The sequence below is a fragment of the Brachyhypopomus gauderio genome, unplaced genomic scaffold, assembly GCF_052324685.1.
Source record: "Brachyhypopomus gauderio isolate BG-103 unplaced genomic scaffold, BGAUD_0.2 sc131, whole genome shotgun sequence".
Classification (NCBI taxonomy): Eukaryota; Metazoa; Chordata; class Actinopteri; order Gymnotiformes; family Hypopomidae; genus Brachyhypopomus; species Brachyhypopomus gauderio.
Window position 1 is genome coordinate 173,481 of NW_027506952.1, and position 15,342 is coordinate 188,822.

Genomic DNA, 15,342 nt, shown 5'->3' on the forward strand with positions numbered 1-15,342 from the left:
TGCTATAAACAAACCTCAGCGTGCTAACAAGCCACACGATGCCCAGGATAGCAAACGAAAATCTTCACTGCCACAGTGTCATAAATGTGGCAGTTCTCAATCACACCCAAAACGTGATTGTCCTGCAAATGATGTAAAATGTCATGCATGTGGCAGAAAGGGACACTCTAGCCACATGTGCAGGGCACCAAAATTGGTGCATGAAGTAGAAGGGGAGGAGGAGGATGCTATCTTCCTCAGCTGCATCATGACTGACGGTGATCCTTGGATGGTCAACATCAACATTCAGGATAGTAGTGTGACATTTAAGATCGACACTGGTGCTAATGTCACAGCCTTACCACAGTCAGTGTTTCAAAAACTATATAAGGGAGGTCCGTCCATGCTCCACAATACAACAAAGCTGCTACTGGGACCAGGGAGGAGTCCACCGGATGTTGTGGGCATCACCAGGCTGTTGCTGAGGAGAGCTGAGAAGATCGGTGAGCTGTAGGCTGGGGCTTGTTACGCATCTAGACAGCCTCACAGTGGAAACATTAAAGTAAACCTACGCAAAACTATGCAGCGGACTTGCCAAACTGTGCCAGCCATATGCCATAAAGTTGAAACCCGGGGCTCAACCATTCTCACTCGAAACACCGAAGAGGATCCCACTGCCACTGATGTATAAAGTCAAGAAAGAATTGCAGAGTTGAGGAGCCGACAGACTGGTGGGCTGGCATCGTGGTAGTGCTTAAGAAAACCAGTGCTGTGTGCATATGTGTTGACCTCACTAAACTGAACAAGTCAGTGTGAGAAATTCATCTTGCCATCAGTAGAGGAAACACTGGGGGTGCTGCCCGGAGCCAGAATTTTTAGTAAGCAAATTAGGGGTTTTGGCAAATTCCCCTGTGTTACGTGCATGTGCACATCTGCCAGTGTTTTTTTTTCAGGAGATGGTCTGTGGACGGAGCCTTTTTAAGATGCCACTAGAGGGAGAAGGAGGGGAGAAGATTGAGGGAGAGACCACAGAGGAAGAGCAGCTTGGGCCATGCTGCTCTAGCCTGTAAATGTTTGCTCTAACAACCTGGAGTAAGGGTTGAGCTATGAGGCATGTACTACATTTTCTAGCTCTATGGAATCGAGTTAGGAATTGAGTTGAAATTGATGTTCCTTTGGGATTCTGTTGTTTTGTTGTTTTTGGGGCTGGACAGGTAAAGTTGAGCGCGCTCCTACATATCCACCACGTAGGCCTTATCTTGTTTAGATTCATTAGGTAAGGGGCGGACACCCACTTTGTATGTTTTGATTATTAGAGTAGGTAGATAAGGATAGTTTTTTTTTTTTTCTTGGATTAGAGAGTTAGTTCTTGTTGTTTTGAGTTTCTAGCTTAAGGTGTGTTTGTTTTGTTGTGTTCTTTGATTTGGTTTCGTCCAGGGTCCAGTCTTGTGTTTGTTTTTCCTTATTTTATTATATATATATATATATATATATATATATATATATATATATATATATATATATATATATATATATATATATATATATATACAGTGATGTATATCTTACCACTTTTTTCGGTAACGAGTAATATAACGCGCTACTATTTCCAGTCCAGTAATCAGATTAAAGTTACTTATCCAAATAACTGTGCGTTACTATTTTTATTTTCCCTAGTAAATATATATATTTTTGCTTTCTTCTTGGCTCAGTTCTACTTTTGCGTCTGACCGTAGTGCTCGACTCCGCACGCTGCGCGCGACCCTGTGAGAGCGCGAGCGCGTTTTACCAGGGGCGGTTTGTTCATTAGGGCGATTGGGCGACGCACCACGAAAGGATGAAAAGGAAGTTTTTTTCTCTCACATTCTATCACGGTATTTAACTAGCTGTGTCTGTCCTGGACAGCGTCTCTTGCCTCTGAATGCCATTGTCCAATCAGCGTTGAGGTGCATTCCCTGTAGTCCCGCCTTTTTTGGGGCGATTTGAGACTAACTGAAAATCGCCCCGACTGCTCTCGTAGACTCTTATGTTAAATGTTTTTTTTCAAAGTTTAGGCACTGCAATGCAATGTCTATGGGTTTCGGGAGGGCTCGCCCTTACGTGCTTGCATCAGACGTAACGTAGGGAAATTAATCTGCTCAACACGGTCAGCGTTCCTTCAACTCAGAACAACTCAATCGTTTCATTAAGAGAAGTGCCATTCTGTCGTCGTAATAATCAAGATAAACTAGCAACTAAGGAATTAGGGCCACCGAGACCAAATTTAAACATCAAACAAGTGAAGTGTCCACAAAGGGAGGAAAAGAATATAACCGGGGATTTTGGTGAAACTGGTATGAAGGGGAAACATGGCTAGCAGGCTGTGAAGTAGAGCGCCCTGTTCTGCTTTCCCTTCATTCTGTTACATCCTTAATGCTGTTGCCCATTTATATTCTATGCAACACCTAAAATAAAATGCTGTCTGAGGAATACAGAAATGATTGTGAGTGGGAAAGATTCACTTTTAATTCATGGTAAATCTCTTCATGTTTAAAGTTGTTTATGAGGGCAAATTGAGAGATGACAATTTTTGTTGACCACAGTTAATTGTTCAGTCATTGTAGAGCTTTAACCAAGATGATATTTACAAAATATATCGGTGCACAAATACTGTACAGTCTATAATGTAAGGAGAAATATATATTTATGATTATATTTTTATTGGTTAAGTCACTGTTTTTTATTTACCCACTGAAATGGTCATCACAACAATTTCCCCCCCTGAGATATTTGTCAGAGGCCGCCACTGCGTTTTACAAGTCATTTTTTTGCAGTGTCCTCCCGCAACGATGTGTGGTAGTATAAAGAAACACCCCTCAAAAACAGGGGAAGGAACATTTACCTGAAGAATTTTAATGTTGCACTGTGTTCCACGTTTGAAAAGTGCTGGAATTTTGACTAACGTCGCCTACTTTAAAATGCTTGAAATTGTAATGGTATTTCGTTTCACAAGCTGTCTGACTGAACAGGGGTGGGTTTCCCGAAACGTTCGTAGCGCTAAGTACTTCTTAACCTCGTACGTTTCATACGAGGTTACGAAGTACTTGGCGCTACGAACGTTTCGGGAAACCCACCCCAGTTCGCTTGTATTACGTTTACAAATAAATTTACAAATAATACCGCGCAGCTACACAAACGTAATGTCTGGAGATACTGTAGCGACTACTACTCCTCACGGCAAGTCTTGCCCTTTAAGTGACACGGGTGGGTTATCATTAAAGTTTCCCTCCTCGGGATTTTTGGATTAAGCAGTTTCTGCCTCGGTTACCGAACCTGCTTCAATACATTGTTACTGTTAAAAATGCACTTCCAATAAAGTGAGTATTGGAAAAATTTATTTTGCTGCTGAATGTAACTACTAAAGTAACTTGTAATCTAACGTAGTTACTTTTAAAATCAAGTAATATGTAACGTAACTAAGTTACTTTTAAAAGGAGTAATCAGTAATCGGATTACTTTCTCAAGGTAACTTAGCCATCAGTGTATATATATATATATATATATATATATATATATATATATATATATATATATATATATATATTCCATATCCCACAGTAAACATATTGACCCTAGGAATTTTGTTGTGGTCTTCTTTCCCACATCATCTCAGTCTCTCATTCATCCATTCCACCTGATTGCCATCTCCACTTGTTACATACTCCTCTTACCCCCCCACCCCCCAGACAGTGCTTGAGGGGTTTGTAACATCTGACAAACGATCACACAGGCTAAACCGTCTGCGAGCTGCAAAGAGATGTCACCTAGGTCACACCAGATTGAAACTGTGTCTATTCCTCGAGTACCAAAAATACTTTTCGCAAAGTTAGTAGACAAAATTTAATCAAGGATAAATTCAACTACACTCCCCCAGAGAGTAGTTTAATCCTGAAACTAGGACTGCTAAATATTAGATCCCTGTCATCTAAAGCATTGCTTGTTAATGAAATGATTACCGATCATAATCTATGCATGCTTTGCTTGACGGAAACCTGGGCCCGACCAGACGACTTTATGGCCCTAAATGAAGCTTCTCCCTCTGGTTATAGATATGTTCATAACCCCCGACCAAATGGTCGAGGAGGTGGTATCGCCACAATATATGACTGATGTAGGCATTTCTCAATTCGGCTTCAATTTTAATTGTTTTGAACATCTCATCCTCACTGTATCAAATGTATCAACCAACAAAGCATCACAGTCGTTAATTACTATTTACCGCCCCCCTGGTTCATATTCTGAGTTCTTGCAGGAGTTTTCAGACTTCCTGTCTCATGTAGTGCTATCAGCCGATAAAGTGATTATAGTTGGTGATTTTAACATCCATTTTGAAAATCTACATGACTCTTTTAGCATAAACTTTCAAGCAATTCTTGATTCAATGGGTAACACTCAGAATGTGGTGGGTCCTACGCATAACTGTAGTCATACAGTGGGGAAAATAAGTATTTAGTCAGTCACCAAAACATCACTGCTCTAGAGGAGATCTGCATGGAGGAATTGGCCAACATACCAGCAACAGTGTGTGCCAACCTTGTGAAGACTTACAGAAAACGTTTGACCTCTGTCATTGCCAACAGAGGATATACAACAAAGAGATAAACTTTTGTTATTGACCAAATACTTATTTTCCACCATTATTTGCAAATAAATTCTTTAAAAGTCAGACAAAATGATTTTCTCAATTTTTTTTTCACATTTTGTCTCTCATAGTTGAGGTCTACCTATGATGTCAATTACCGGCCTCTCTCATCTTTTTAAGTGGGAGAACTTGCACAATTGGTGACTGACTAAATACTTATTTTCCCCACTGTAGGTAGGTAGGTAGGTAGGTAGGTAGGTAGGTAGGTAGATAGATAGATAGATAGATAGATAGATAGATAGATAGATAGATAGATAGATAGATAGATAGATAGATAGATAGATAGATAGATAGATACATAGATACATACATACATACATACATACATACATACATTTTTCTTTTAAGTTAGGGGTATGTTCAGTTAGTATGAGCTGTGGGTGTGTTCTTCAGTCATGATAGAAGCAGAAACACAAATGCTTCTATCAAATGCTTCTAACACAAAGATAGATAGATAGATAGATAGATAGATAGATAGATAGATAGATAGATAGATAGATAGATAGATAGATAGATAGATAGATAGATAGATAGATAGATATTTTTCTTTTCAGTTAGGGGTATGTTCAGTTAGTATGAGCTGTGGGTGTGTTCTTCAGTCATGATAGAAGCAGAAACACAAATGCTTCTATCAAATGCTTCTAACACATAGATAGATAGATAGATAGATAGATAGATAGATAGATAGATAGATAGATAGATAGATATTTTCAGTTAGGGGTATGTTCAGTTAGTATGAGCTGCTGTGGGTGTGTTCTTCAGAGTCATGATAGAAGCATGGTATCGGCGTTATGTATGAAGCGTCCCTGATTTTCTTGTGTATGCACTTCAATAGCACCACACATTTACATTCATAACTCAAGAAACCCGGAATAGACATTCATAATTCAACTACTCATTATTTCATTCTGTCTTAATATTTGTTTGTTTTTCTGGATATTTGATCACAATAAAGTTGTTTAGCAGCACATTAATTAGTTTTTCCCTGTCTTTCCCTGTCCTTTTCCAGCCTGCTGTTCAGATCACAATCATTTATCAGTGCTTCGACGCAACGCGATCATGCTAATTTCCGCTAGCAATTCTATGGGATTTCCAATATAACATTAGCATCAAGCTAATTGTGCCATATAATAATTTCATATGTCCATAACACAATATAGAATGAGTAGCTCTAGCCTGTTGTTTAGATCACAAACATTTATCAATGCTTTTGATGCTTCTACATGAGAAAGTATGCTGTACATGATGTTTTTTTAAAGTAAATAAATCATAATGAAATAAATCATAATGATAATTTCCGCTAGCAATCCTATGGGATTTCTTATATAACATTAGCATCAAGCTAACTGTGTCATATAATTTCTTAGCTTACACGAATTCAAACGCGGAAACAGAAATTGTTCAAATACAACAAATATTATATAGTATAGTAATTGTCATTTATTTTAAGTCAGTTGAGCTTTAATGCCAATTCATTATTGGCTATTCAACAGAGCAATATAGACGTTTGCTAAAACTGACTGGCTACAACTCTGATCTTAATAAATTCTGATCGATTTGTGAGTTATACATTAATAAACAGCTGTAATTATACCAGCCGCTTACAGCCGCACACGTAACGCTTAAGAGCGCGCGACACTCGAAATAACGTCATAACATGACGTATGACCTTATGGAACCAGTGCCGCGATAACCATAGCAACCACAAAACATTCATGTGTCGCCAATATCACATTCAAATTCATATCATATCATATTCAATATCACATTCATGTCAACTCGACGCCAAGAGATTTATATTAATTATCTATTCGGAAAGAGCGCAGATTTGACCATCTCTTGAACAGAATGGGTTGTGTTTGCACACCTATGAAGGTATTTATAGTCTTTTAAATACTTTAGGGACCAATATTTAAAAGTGTAAAACGTACTTTTAAGCCCGGTTCACACTACACGACTTTTCAGTCGTCAGGTTTTTGTGCCGTTCGCGCTACACGACTGGTTGTGCTGTAATCGCGAGTCTTTAGTTGTTGGGCTACATATTAAACATGCTAGATATTAAACATGCTAGATATTAAACATGCTAGATATTAAACATGCTAGATATTAAACATGATACATATTAAACATGCTAGATATTAAACATGCTAGATATCTGCCGGTCGTCTGCGACCACTCGGCGAGCGTCTTTCAGCAGTTCACACTACACGACTGAGCGAGCGACGAGTGATCGCAGATTTGCCTCCGACCACAGTTTCTGTCGGCGATCTACAAAAAACAGTCGGCGACTGAAAAACCAGCTTAAAATCGTGTAGTGTGAACCGGGCATTACGGAACCAGCACTCTTACCAGTTCTCGGGCCGTGGGTTAATCCAGCTGGCGGTTGCGGTAGCGAGATAAGTATTTAAATATAACAGGGGGACTGAAGAATGGATTTCAATATATATCACTTTTAATGAAGAACAACTGGGAGGCTAGTAGTGGTGGTTACGGCTAGTCCGGGTGTCCTCACTCTCCCGCTCACACTCTGTCCAACTTTCTCTCTCTCCTCCCACTTCAACAGCACTCTAACTCCCCCTAGAGGCTACAAGGCACTCTACACCAGGCATGTCCAGCTCAGTTTGGCTGTGGGGCCGGATCCAGACCTTCTGTTCTCAGGTGAGCCGGATCAGTAACTACAAATCAACTCCAAATATTTAGCTTTATTTTTCAGTACTATGCTTTATCATTCAGCCTACATTTTTAGCCTACCCTACATATTATAATCATGGATGAAAAGCACAACACATTTATTCACAAACAATGAACAAAAAAAGATTTTCATGTTTGACGGTGAACGTGTTAACAACTGGTTTAACAGTTGAGTGAATGCAGTTTTATACCTGAAGCAACTCACCACATTAACAAACTCAAGTGGGAGCTATGAAAAAAATATTTTTGCCTTAATTGTCATACTGCTTTGAAATAAATAAAAAAAGAAATACAAAATAAAAGTTATAGCAGTGCATGGGTAATAAGATTAGACTACATCAGATCAGACTAGGCTGTAGCTGAGAACATACTGCACAATATTAATTATCTTTAATATGAAACCAGATGAATCTTATTTTTAATGATCTGTATTCATGAGTGCAAACAAATTTCGTGTCATGTAACTTGGCATCTTTTTGCCTTCACAAGTGTATCGATATTAGGTGTCAAACCCTGAGTAGCAGCACATTTAACAATGTCATTCAAGTGTTTATTTGTTAACCTTGACAGAGAACACCTGTTCACAAAGATAAGTAGTCCCAAACATGGATAGAACTTATGCAGCCATGTCTGTTAATTTGGGGTAACCTGGCGAGATATTGATAAAACGTATTCAATTCCACGGACCCAAATTTATCCTTCGTAGCGGAATCGCATCCTGTGACTGAAGCTTTAACTCGTGTCAGTGCTGCATGCTGTCATTTACTGCCCTCTAGTGACCGGAGAGAGCATTTGATTTGTATTCATTTTTTAGAAATCACAACTTTTGATAGAAATGAGCTAGAGACTCGCTTCATTTTTTGACATACTCAGAAATTTATGCCGGGCCGTATTAAATCATCCAACGGGCCGGGTCCAGCCTGCGGGCCGTATGTTTGACATGCCTGCTCTATACATTTCTGAACATTTAGAACAGGTTACATCATGCCATTATTGCTCTTACAAAAGTATAGTCTAAAAGGGAGTAACCAGTACTGGGTTGATTGTGCGTGTTTCACTAATTAGCAACTAGATGATTGAAAAAATAGCATTAATATATATTTTTTCCATTTAAGATTACATGGCTTTTATAGTGTACTGAGATAATATTTCACATATTAATGAACTGACAAACCAATGAATGCTGTTCTACAGAAAAATAACAAAGTGGGTGTGGAGAATGAGGTGGAAGTAAAGAAGGAGAAAAAGAAGAGAAAATGGTGGAGATGCATGAAGGTAGGCTCCAAAGTGTTACGTCTTCATCACCCGTTCCCTCTGTAATTCTTACCTTTCAGTTTCACCTTTGTGTAGTGGTAGCCCCGCTCACCCACTGAAGCCATTCAGCTGTTTCCAGTTTCTCTAATAATTAAGTTTGGTTATTGTCCCTGATGTTGGATCTCCTGGCATGAGTCATTCTGTCTGTTATCCATGCTCAAGTCTCACTTCTTCTTCACTTCGCTTAAGTGTCTAAACTTAAGCGATTCTGTCTGGTTGGGTATAGTGTATTTTCTTTGTCCTTGGTTGTTGATTCGTACTTACCAATCGTTTCCAGCCTTTCTCAATCCCCTGCCACCAAAGATTATGTGCTTTTGTCCTTGGTTTGTTTTGTTTGCTGAGTTTGGTTTGGTGTCTTGTACTATCAGTGTTTTGGAATGTGTATCCTCTTAGTCATGTTGATGTATCTCTGGTACATCGGTTTGGTTGTGTGTCTGTCAGGTTCGGTAGATTTATGTCCCATGATGGTTCTACCAAAAATTAACTATTTATTCTCACTAATCCCAAATAAACCCTCTGTTGCTTAGTTTAAGTCCTTAGAGTCAAACATCTCAAAATTTCTATGGAAAAACAAGCCATCAAGAATAAGTCTGAAAACTTTGCAAAAGCCAAAACTCAATGGTGGCTTAGAACTACCAAATTTTTATCATTATTTCTTAGCCAATAGATTACAGTACATTTTAAAATGGATCAAATACGACTTAATAGACAGCCCATGGTTGGACCTATAACAAGCATTCTGTGGGAAAATAAAACTCTCAGACCTACCTTACATTAGCTCTAATATTAAGCGGTGCCTGGGTAGTGCGGGTATCTGGTGTGGGCCGGGGGTGCTGGGTTCCAGACTCAGACCAGCACATCTTCAACCCTGTTGATGTCTGTTGTTGTTCGATTATTGTGCAATTGGTATGGTTGCGGGTGCCTACATGGGTGTGTTGTGCATATGGGATAAAGGTGTATGGGTGTATATGTGTGTGGAGATGTATATATGGGATGGATGTGTGTGGAGATGTATATATGGGATGAATGTGTGTGGAGATGTATATATGGGATTAATGTGTGTGGGTGTATATATGGGATTAATGTGTGTGGGTGTATATGTGTGTGGGTGTGTATGGGTGAATGTGTTAAGGTGAATGTGGATGTCCAGACCGGCTGCTCTCTGCTCTCTGGTGTGTCCACGTGGCTCGGCCGCTGGTCTTCACAGCTGTGTTGGTTGTTAGCAGCACTTGGAAGGGTCCCAGCCACCTGGGTTGGTTCCACCTTTGTCTGCGGAAGTCTCTGATCAGCACCCAGTCTCCCGGCTGGAACTCGTGCAGTGAATTCTGACACCTCAGGCAGCACAGCAGAAAGAGACTTGTGCAGAATCACACAATACTGCAGCAGTGGTTCATTTATCAAGTGTGTGTCCCAGTCGGGTGGCCCAACCCTGTGTTTGGAGACCTTCCAAACACAATCTCAAAGGCTGATAAGCTTGTGTGAGCTTGGGGCCTAGTGCGGCTCTGCCACAAAACCAGAGGCAGACATTTCACCCAATTCAATCCTGTTTCCTGAGTTAATTTAGAGAGCCCCCCCCTTAATTGTGCCATTGGCTCTTTCCACTGCTCCTGCGCTAGCAGGATGGTAGCTGCAGTGTTTTCTCATGTCTATTCCCAGGTACTTGGTTAGCTCCTTTATCCCTTCATGTACGTACTTGGTCGTATCTGAATTTTGCTTTGAGGTGCGGAAGGCCTCCGTCCCTGTGCTAAACATACACACACACACACACACACACACACACACACACATACAAGAATGTATTTCTTTCCTTCAGCAGGTGTTAGTTCAACAAAATCAATTTGCCATTGTTGGGTGCATGTTTAGTTCTGTTATTCCCCTGTGGTGTGTTTTGTGCACAAACCAGACATCAAAATTTTGGGTGAGTGTGGTTATTCTTAGTATATATGTATATACTAGTGCATGCCACTATCCCCCCTTTGCTAATTGTGACTCCTCCCATGAGCAATTTCAATCAGTCCTCTCATGTAGGCTGTAGGGAGACACGGCTTACCTGTCTGTGTGTATCCAAACTCCCCCCACTATTTTGCACCTTCCTTTTGCCCATCTCTGTTTTTCTTACATTGTGGCTTGTGTTTGTATTGCTCCGGTTGTTAAGGGTGTGTCTTCTCTGTTACTGTGATCCATTAGCACCATTTGTGTGTGTGGAGCCTGTGAAGCTGTGTGTTGGGCTGTGGCGTCTGTGAAGGCATTGCCTTTTGCTACCGTGTCGCCTGTTCTGGTGTGTGCAGCACATTTGAAGATTGCAATTAGTGACGGCAGTAGCACGGCCTTCAACAGTTGTGAGATTAGTTGGTGGTTTATCTTTGACTTTGAGCTGGTAAGGAACGGTGAGCTCAGCTGCTTGGGCAGAATAATGTGGCAGGAGTGATATTGTTTCCAAAACCTCGGTGTGGATAAATGTGCTTTTTTTCTGGTCCTGTAAAATTCGAGAAACATCATGTTTGACCCGAAGTGTGAGTTGAGCGTACCTCACTATATCTCTGAATGCTACCAGTGCCTTTTCTGCAGCTGCTATCGCTGCAGCCCGGCTGCCCCGGGGTCTAGTTTTCCTGAGAAGTAGGCTACTGGCCTCTGTCTGTCACTGTGGGCTTGAGTCAAAACACTTGTCCTTTAACGTCAACACTCCCCACACACATATGAACACTGCATTTTATTTCAGAATTCAAAACTGTTCTTAAGACTCATTTGTTTAAAAAGGCTTATTCTCTTTAACAAATGTTATTTTTATCTCTGTTTGTTGTGTTAGAATTTCAATACATACTACGTCATGACCCAGGAAGTGCATCTACGTAGTGCAACAGTGCAATGCCCTCTGGAAGTTTCAGAGAGGCCAGACTGTCTCGCAGCGGTGCATTGTAAATGGTGGGTGACTCACAATAGGCTTGTGAGTAAATGTGTATGTTTTTTCCTTCGAAGGAAAATGCCAACCAGTACTGGCTATCTGGATGCACTGAAAAGTGCATTTGCTAGGTCCACTACACTGAACCACTGGCTATCTGGGGGAATCTGGGAAAGAATAGTGTGAGGATTTGGCACTTCTGGGGCTCTAGCGTGAACTGCCACATTGATAGCCTGCAGATCCTGCACAAACCGCCATTCTTCCCACCCTGGTTTCTTAACTGGAAACATTGGAGTGTGCACGGGTGAGTCAGGACCGGTACGATCACTCCAGCTTGCCTAAGTGATTGGAAAACTGGTCTAATGCCCTCAAGCGCCTCAGGCTTTAAAGGGTATTGATGTTGCTTGGGCCTATAATGAGATTTTGGGGTGATGGGTATGGGCTCACACCCCCTGTATGAGCCCCAACATCGCTCTTACCTTGTGCCCATAATGCTGCAGGAACAGTTCTGAGTTCCTCTTCTCATTTTTAATTTATTTTTTCTGAGAGGGTAAGGGAGGCGGCTAAAAAAATACCAAGGGGGTTAATCAGTTCCACTCCCTGCCTGCAGGGGAGCCGGTATGGCGCCGGCTGCATCCACGCCCTCCTGCTAGGGCTAAACATGGTGTTCCTGCCAGGATGTTTACCCATAATCCTAGATGACCCCAGAGATGACCCTTCACAATGTAATCGTTTGTGGGTGTATATATGTCCATAAGAGGGTATATAGGTGTTTGTGAATGTGTGTGGCAATGTATGTTGGGGTGGATGTACATGTGCGTGTAGGTGTATATGTGTGAGGGTCTATATATGAGGGTGAGTTTGGGTGTGTGCGTGTGTATATGTATGTGTTGTGTATGTGTTGTGCTACAGATTTTTCTCTTTTAGGGGACCTCTCAAATACGCGAGCAGCACGCATATAACCACCTTGACCTGTTTTGTCCCTTTCACCTCTCATGCTGCCTGTAGGCAAACATGAAGCCTTCACAGGAAACACTGTCCTATGGGTCAAGACATACTCATCCGTCAGCACCGCCGCCTCTGAAAGGGTGGCAACCTTTTGTTCATTCAGATGTACTACCACCATCTCAGGCACAGAATGTTTAAAATCTTCTAGCAGGACTAGCTCTTTTAACTGTTGAAAGCTAGTTGTTTTTGAGGCAGAACACCACTTCTCAAATAAAACTGTTTTCTCACGAGCAAACTCAACAAACCTTTGGTCTGCAGATCTCTGGTGAGTCCGAAAACGTTGCCTATAAGCCTCAGGCACCAACTCGTACGCTCGTAGTACAGCTGCTTTGACTCTGTCATAATCCAGGCTCTGCTCAATAGTTAAGGAAGAGCATACTTCCTGCGCCTTACCCACCAGTTTGCATTGTAGCAGTAAAGACCACATGTCTTTGGGCCAGTGCAGAGTGGCTGCTACACGCTCAAAAGCGGTAAAATAGGAATCAACCTCTGATTCCCTGAAAGGGGGCACAAGAGAAACGTTTTTGCTTACATCAAACTCAGAAGAGCGCAAGGCAGGTTGTCTGGAAGAAGCACTCCTGCTGGCCTCTAACTCAAGAGCCCGGACACGCAACAACTGCGTCTGCCGTTCCTCCTGCTTAATAGCGAGGTCCAACTCCTTCAGCCTTACAGCCATGTTCAAATCAATGTCACTGAGAGAACCAGCTGCTGGTGGAGAATCAACTACATCCATGCCTGGGGAAGTGTCTGGTGAACGCCCTGTAACCTCAGCAGACAGTAAACCACCACCCCCTACAGCAACACTAGCCCTCTCCAACCCATGTAACCCCGCAACCTGGGCCACAGCAGGAATCCTTGTATCAGGGGACACAGGCAACCTCCGGTCCTCACGCAGCCTCTCAAGTATGGTCTCTCTGATCTCTGCCTTTCTGGCAGAACGTGCCACTGAAACATTGTAAAAAACTCAGCCACTGACATAAGGTCAGCCTTTCTACACCGCGCTAGAGCTTCAACAGATGGAGACAACACAAACTGCTCCAAATCAAACTCCATCTTAAAACAAAGGAAATGCAAACCAAACACGACAAAACACACCACACCTGCCCACACCAAAAAAAAAAGAAGGAAGACAGAGACCCACACACCAACGGCTTAGGACGAGCCCCCAATTGTTATGTTTCCCCCCCAAAGGTAACCGGACCAGGAGTTAATGTTCCAACAGAACATGAACCAACACACAAGGGTTTTTAGTCAATCGTGTATTTACATTCACATATAATATACAAGGATAACACATAAGTACACCAAGCCATCTCTCCAGGGGTAAGCCAGGCCAAAACAACAAACAAACCAAAGTAAACCCCACTCTAAGTCCAGACACCAAAACTAGCTACAACTACAAAATAAGTACAAAACAACCAAAGAACAGTCAACTACACTAACCCCCCCCTAACCCACACAAAAAAACAGGAGGAAACAGACATACATACAAAGAAAATGGCACTTACCCCCTTCTGGCAACATACACTAAATCAGGACACACAGTTCAACCCTGAGCCACTCACACAGAACACTCAGTGTGTGGGTGTAACACAGTAACAACAGTAACACAACCTGGATACAACCAGTCAACAAACACAAAGAGCCCTGCTCCCCCTTCCTCTCGCTCTACTCTTCTGGCCTCTTGCCACGCCCTTCTGGGGACTTCCTGGATGGACTTCCTGGATGGCAGGGTGTTACCTCCAGGACAGCACCACCTAGGGACATGGAGGAACAAACAGGCAGACACAACAACAAGACAGCAAACACACACAGAGCACAGCCGTAACAATATGGATGTGTGTAGGTGCATACATGATAAGGGTGTATATAAGGGGTTGGGTGTATATATGTATATATATTGAGTGTATGTGTGAGGACAGCCAGTTCTGGGTTGGGGGCAAGTCGTGCCCGGTCCTCTCCCGGCTGCTCCCCTGTGGTTACTGCTCCCCTCCAGAGGGGGCGCGCCTTGGGGTTTCGGAGCCGTGGGCAGGTGGAATCCAGGTCTTTCTCAGCCTGCCTCTGCCCTGTGGGGGAATGTTGTTGCAGCTTTCTACCCTTCCTGGTAAGTACATTTTGTTCCAGTCTGTCCCGCCAGACAGGCATCCAGTCTGTCCCACCACACAGGTATGTACTCCATTCTTTTCCAGGGGCTGTGCAGCCAGGTTTCCAGTCTGTCCCGGCAGACAGGATTCCAGTTTGTCCCGCCTGACAGATATCTAGTCTGTCCTGGGGGCTGCGCAGCCATGCTTCCAGTCTGTCCCGCCAGACAGGCATCCAGTCTGTCCCACCACACAGGTATGTACTCCATTCTTTTCCAGGGGCTGTGCAGCCAGGTTTCCAGTCTGTCCCGGCAGACAGGATTCCAGTTTGTCCCGCCTGACAGATATCTAGTCTGTCCTGGGGGCTGCGCAGCCATGCTTCCAGTCTGTCCCGCCAGACAGGCATCCAGTCTGTCCCACCACACAGGTATGTACTCCATTCTTTTCCAGGGGCTGTGCAGCCAGGTTTCCAGTCTGTCCCGGCAGACAGGATTCCAGTTTGTCCCGCCTGACAGATATCTAGTCTGTCCTGGGGGCTGCGCAGCCATGCTTCCAGTCTGTCCCGCCAGACAGGCATCCAGTCTGTCCCACCACACAGGTATGTACTCCATTCTTTTCCAGGGGCTGTGCAGCCAGGTTTCCAGTCTGTCCCGGCAGACAGGATTCCAGTTTGTCCCGCCTGACAGATA

The 15,342-nt window shown here is 42.7% G+C and overlaps 1 long non-coding RNA gene across 1 annotated transcript; it reads left to right on the forward strand.

Moving 5' to 3' along the window:
- Nucleotides 1-6,396: 6,396 nt before the first annotated feature.
- Nucleotides 6,397-12,809, forward strand: LOC143499254 (uncharacterized). Its single transcript, XR_013126058.1, has 4 exons — nucleotides 6,397-6,535; nucleotides 7,224-7,318; nucleotides 8,546-8,626; nucleotides 12,573-12,809. It is a non-coding gene; the product is annotated as an uncharacterized LOC143499254 (long non-coding RNA).
- The last annotated feature ends 2,533 nt before the right edge of the window (nucleotides 12,810-15,342 follow it).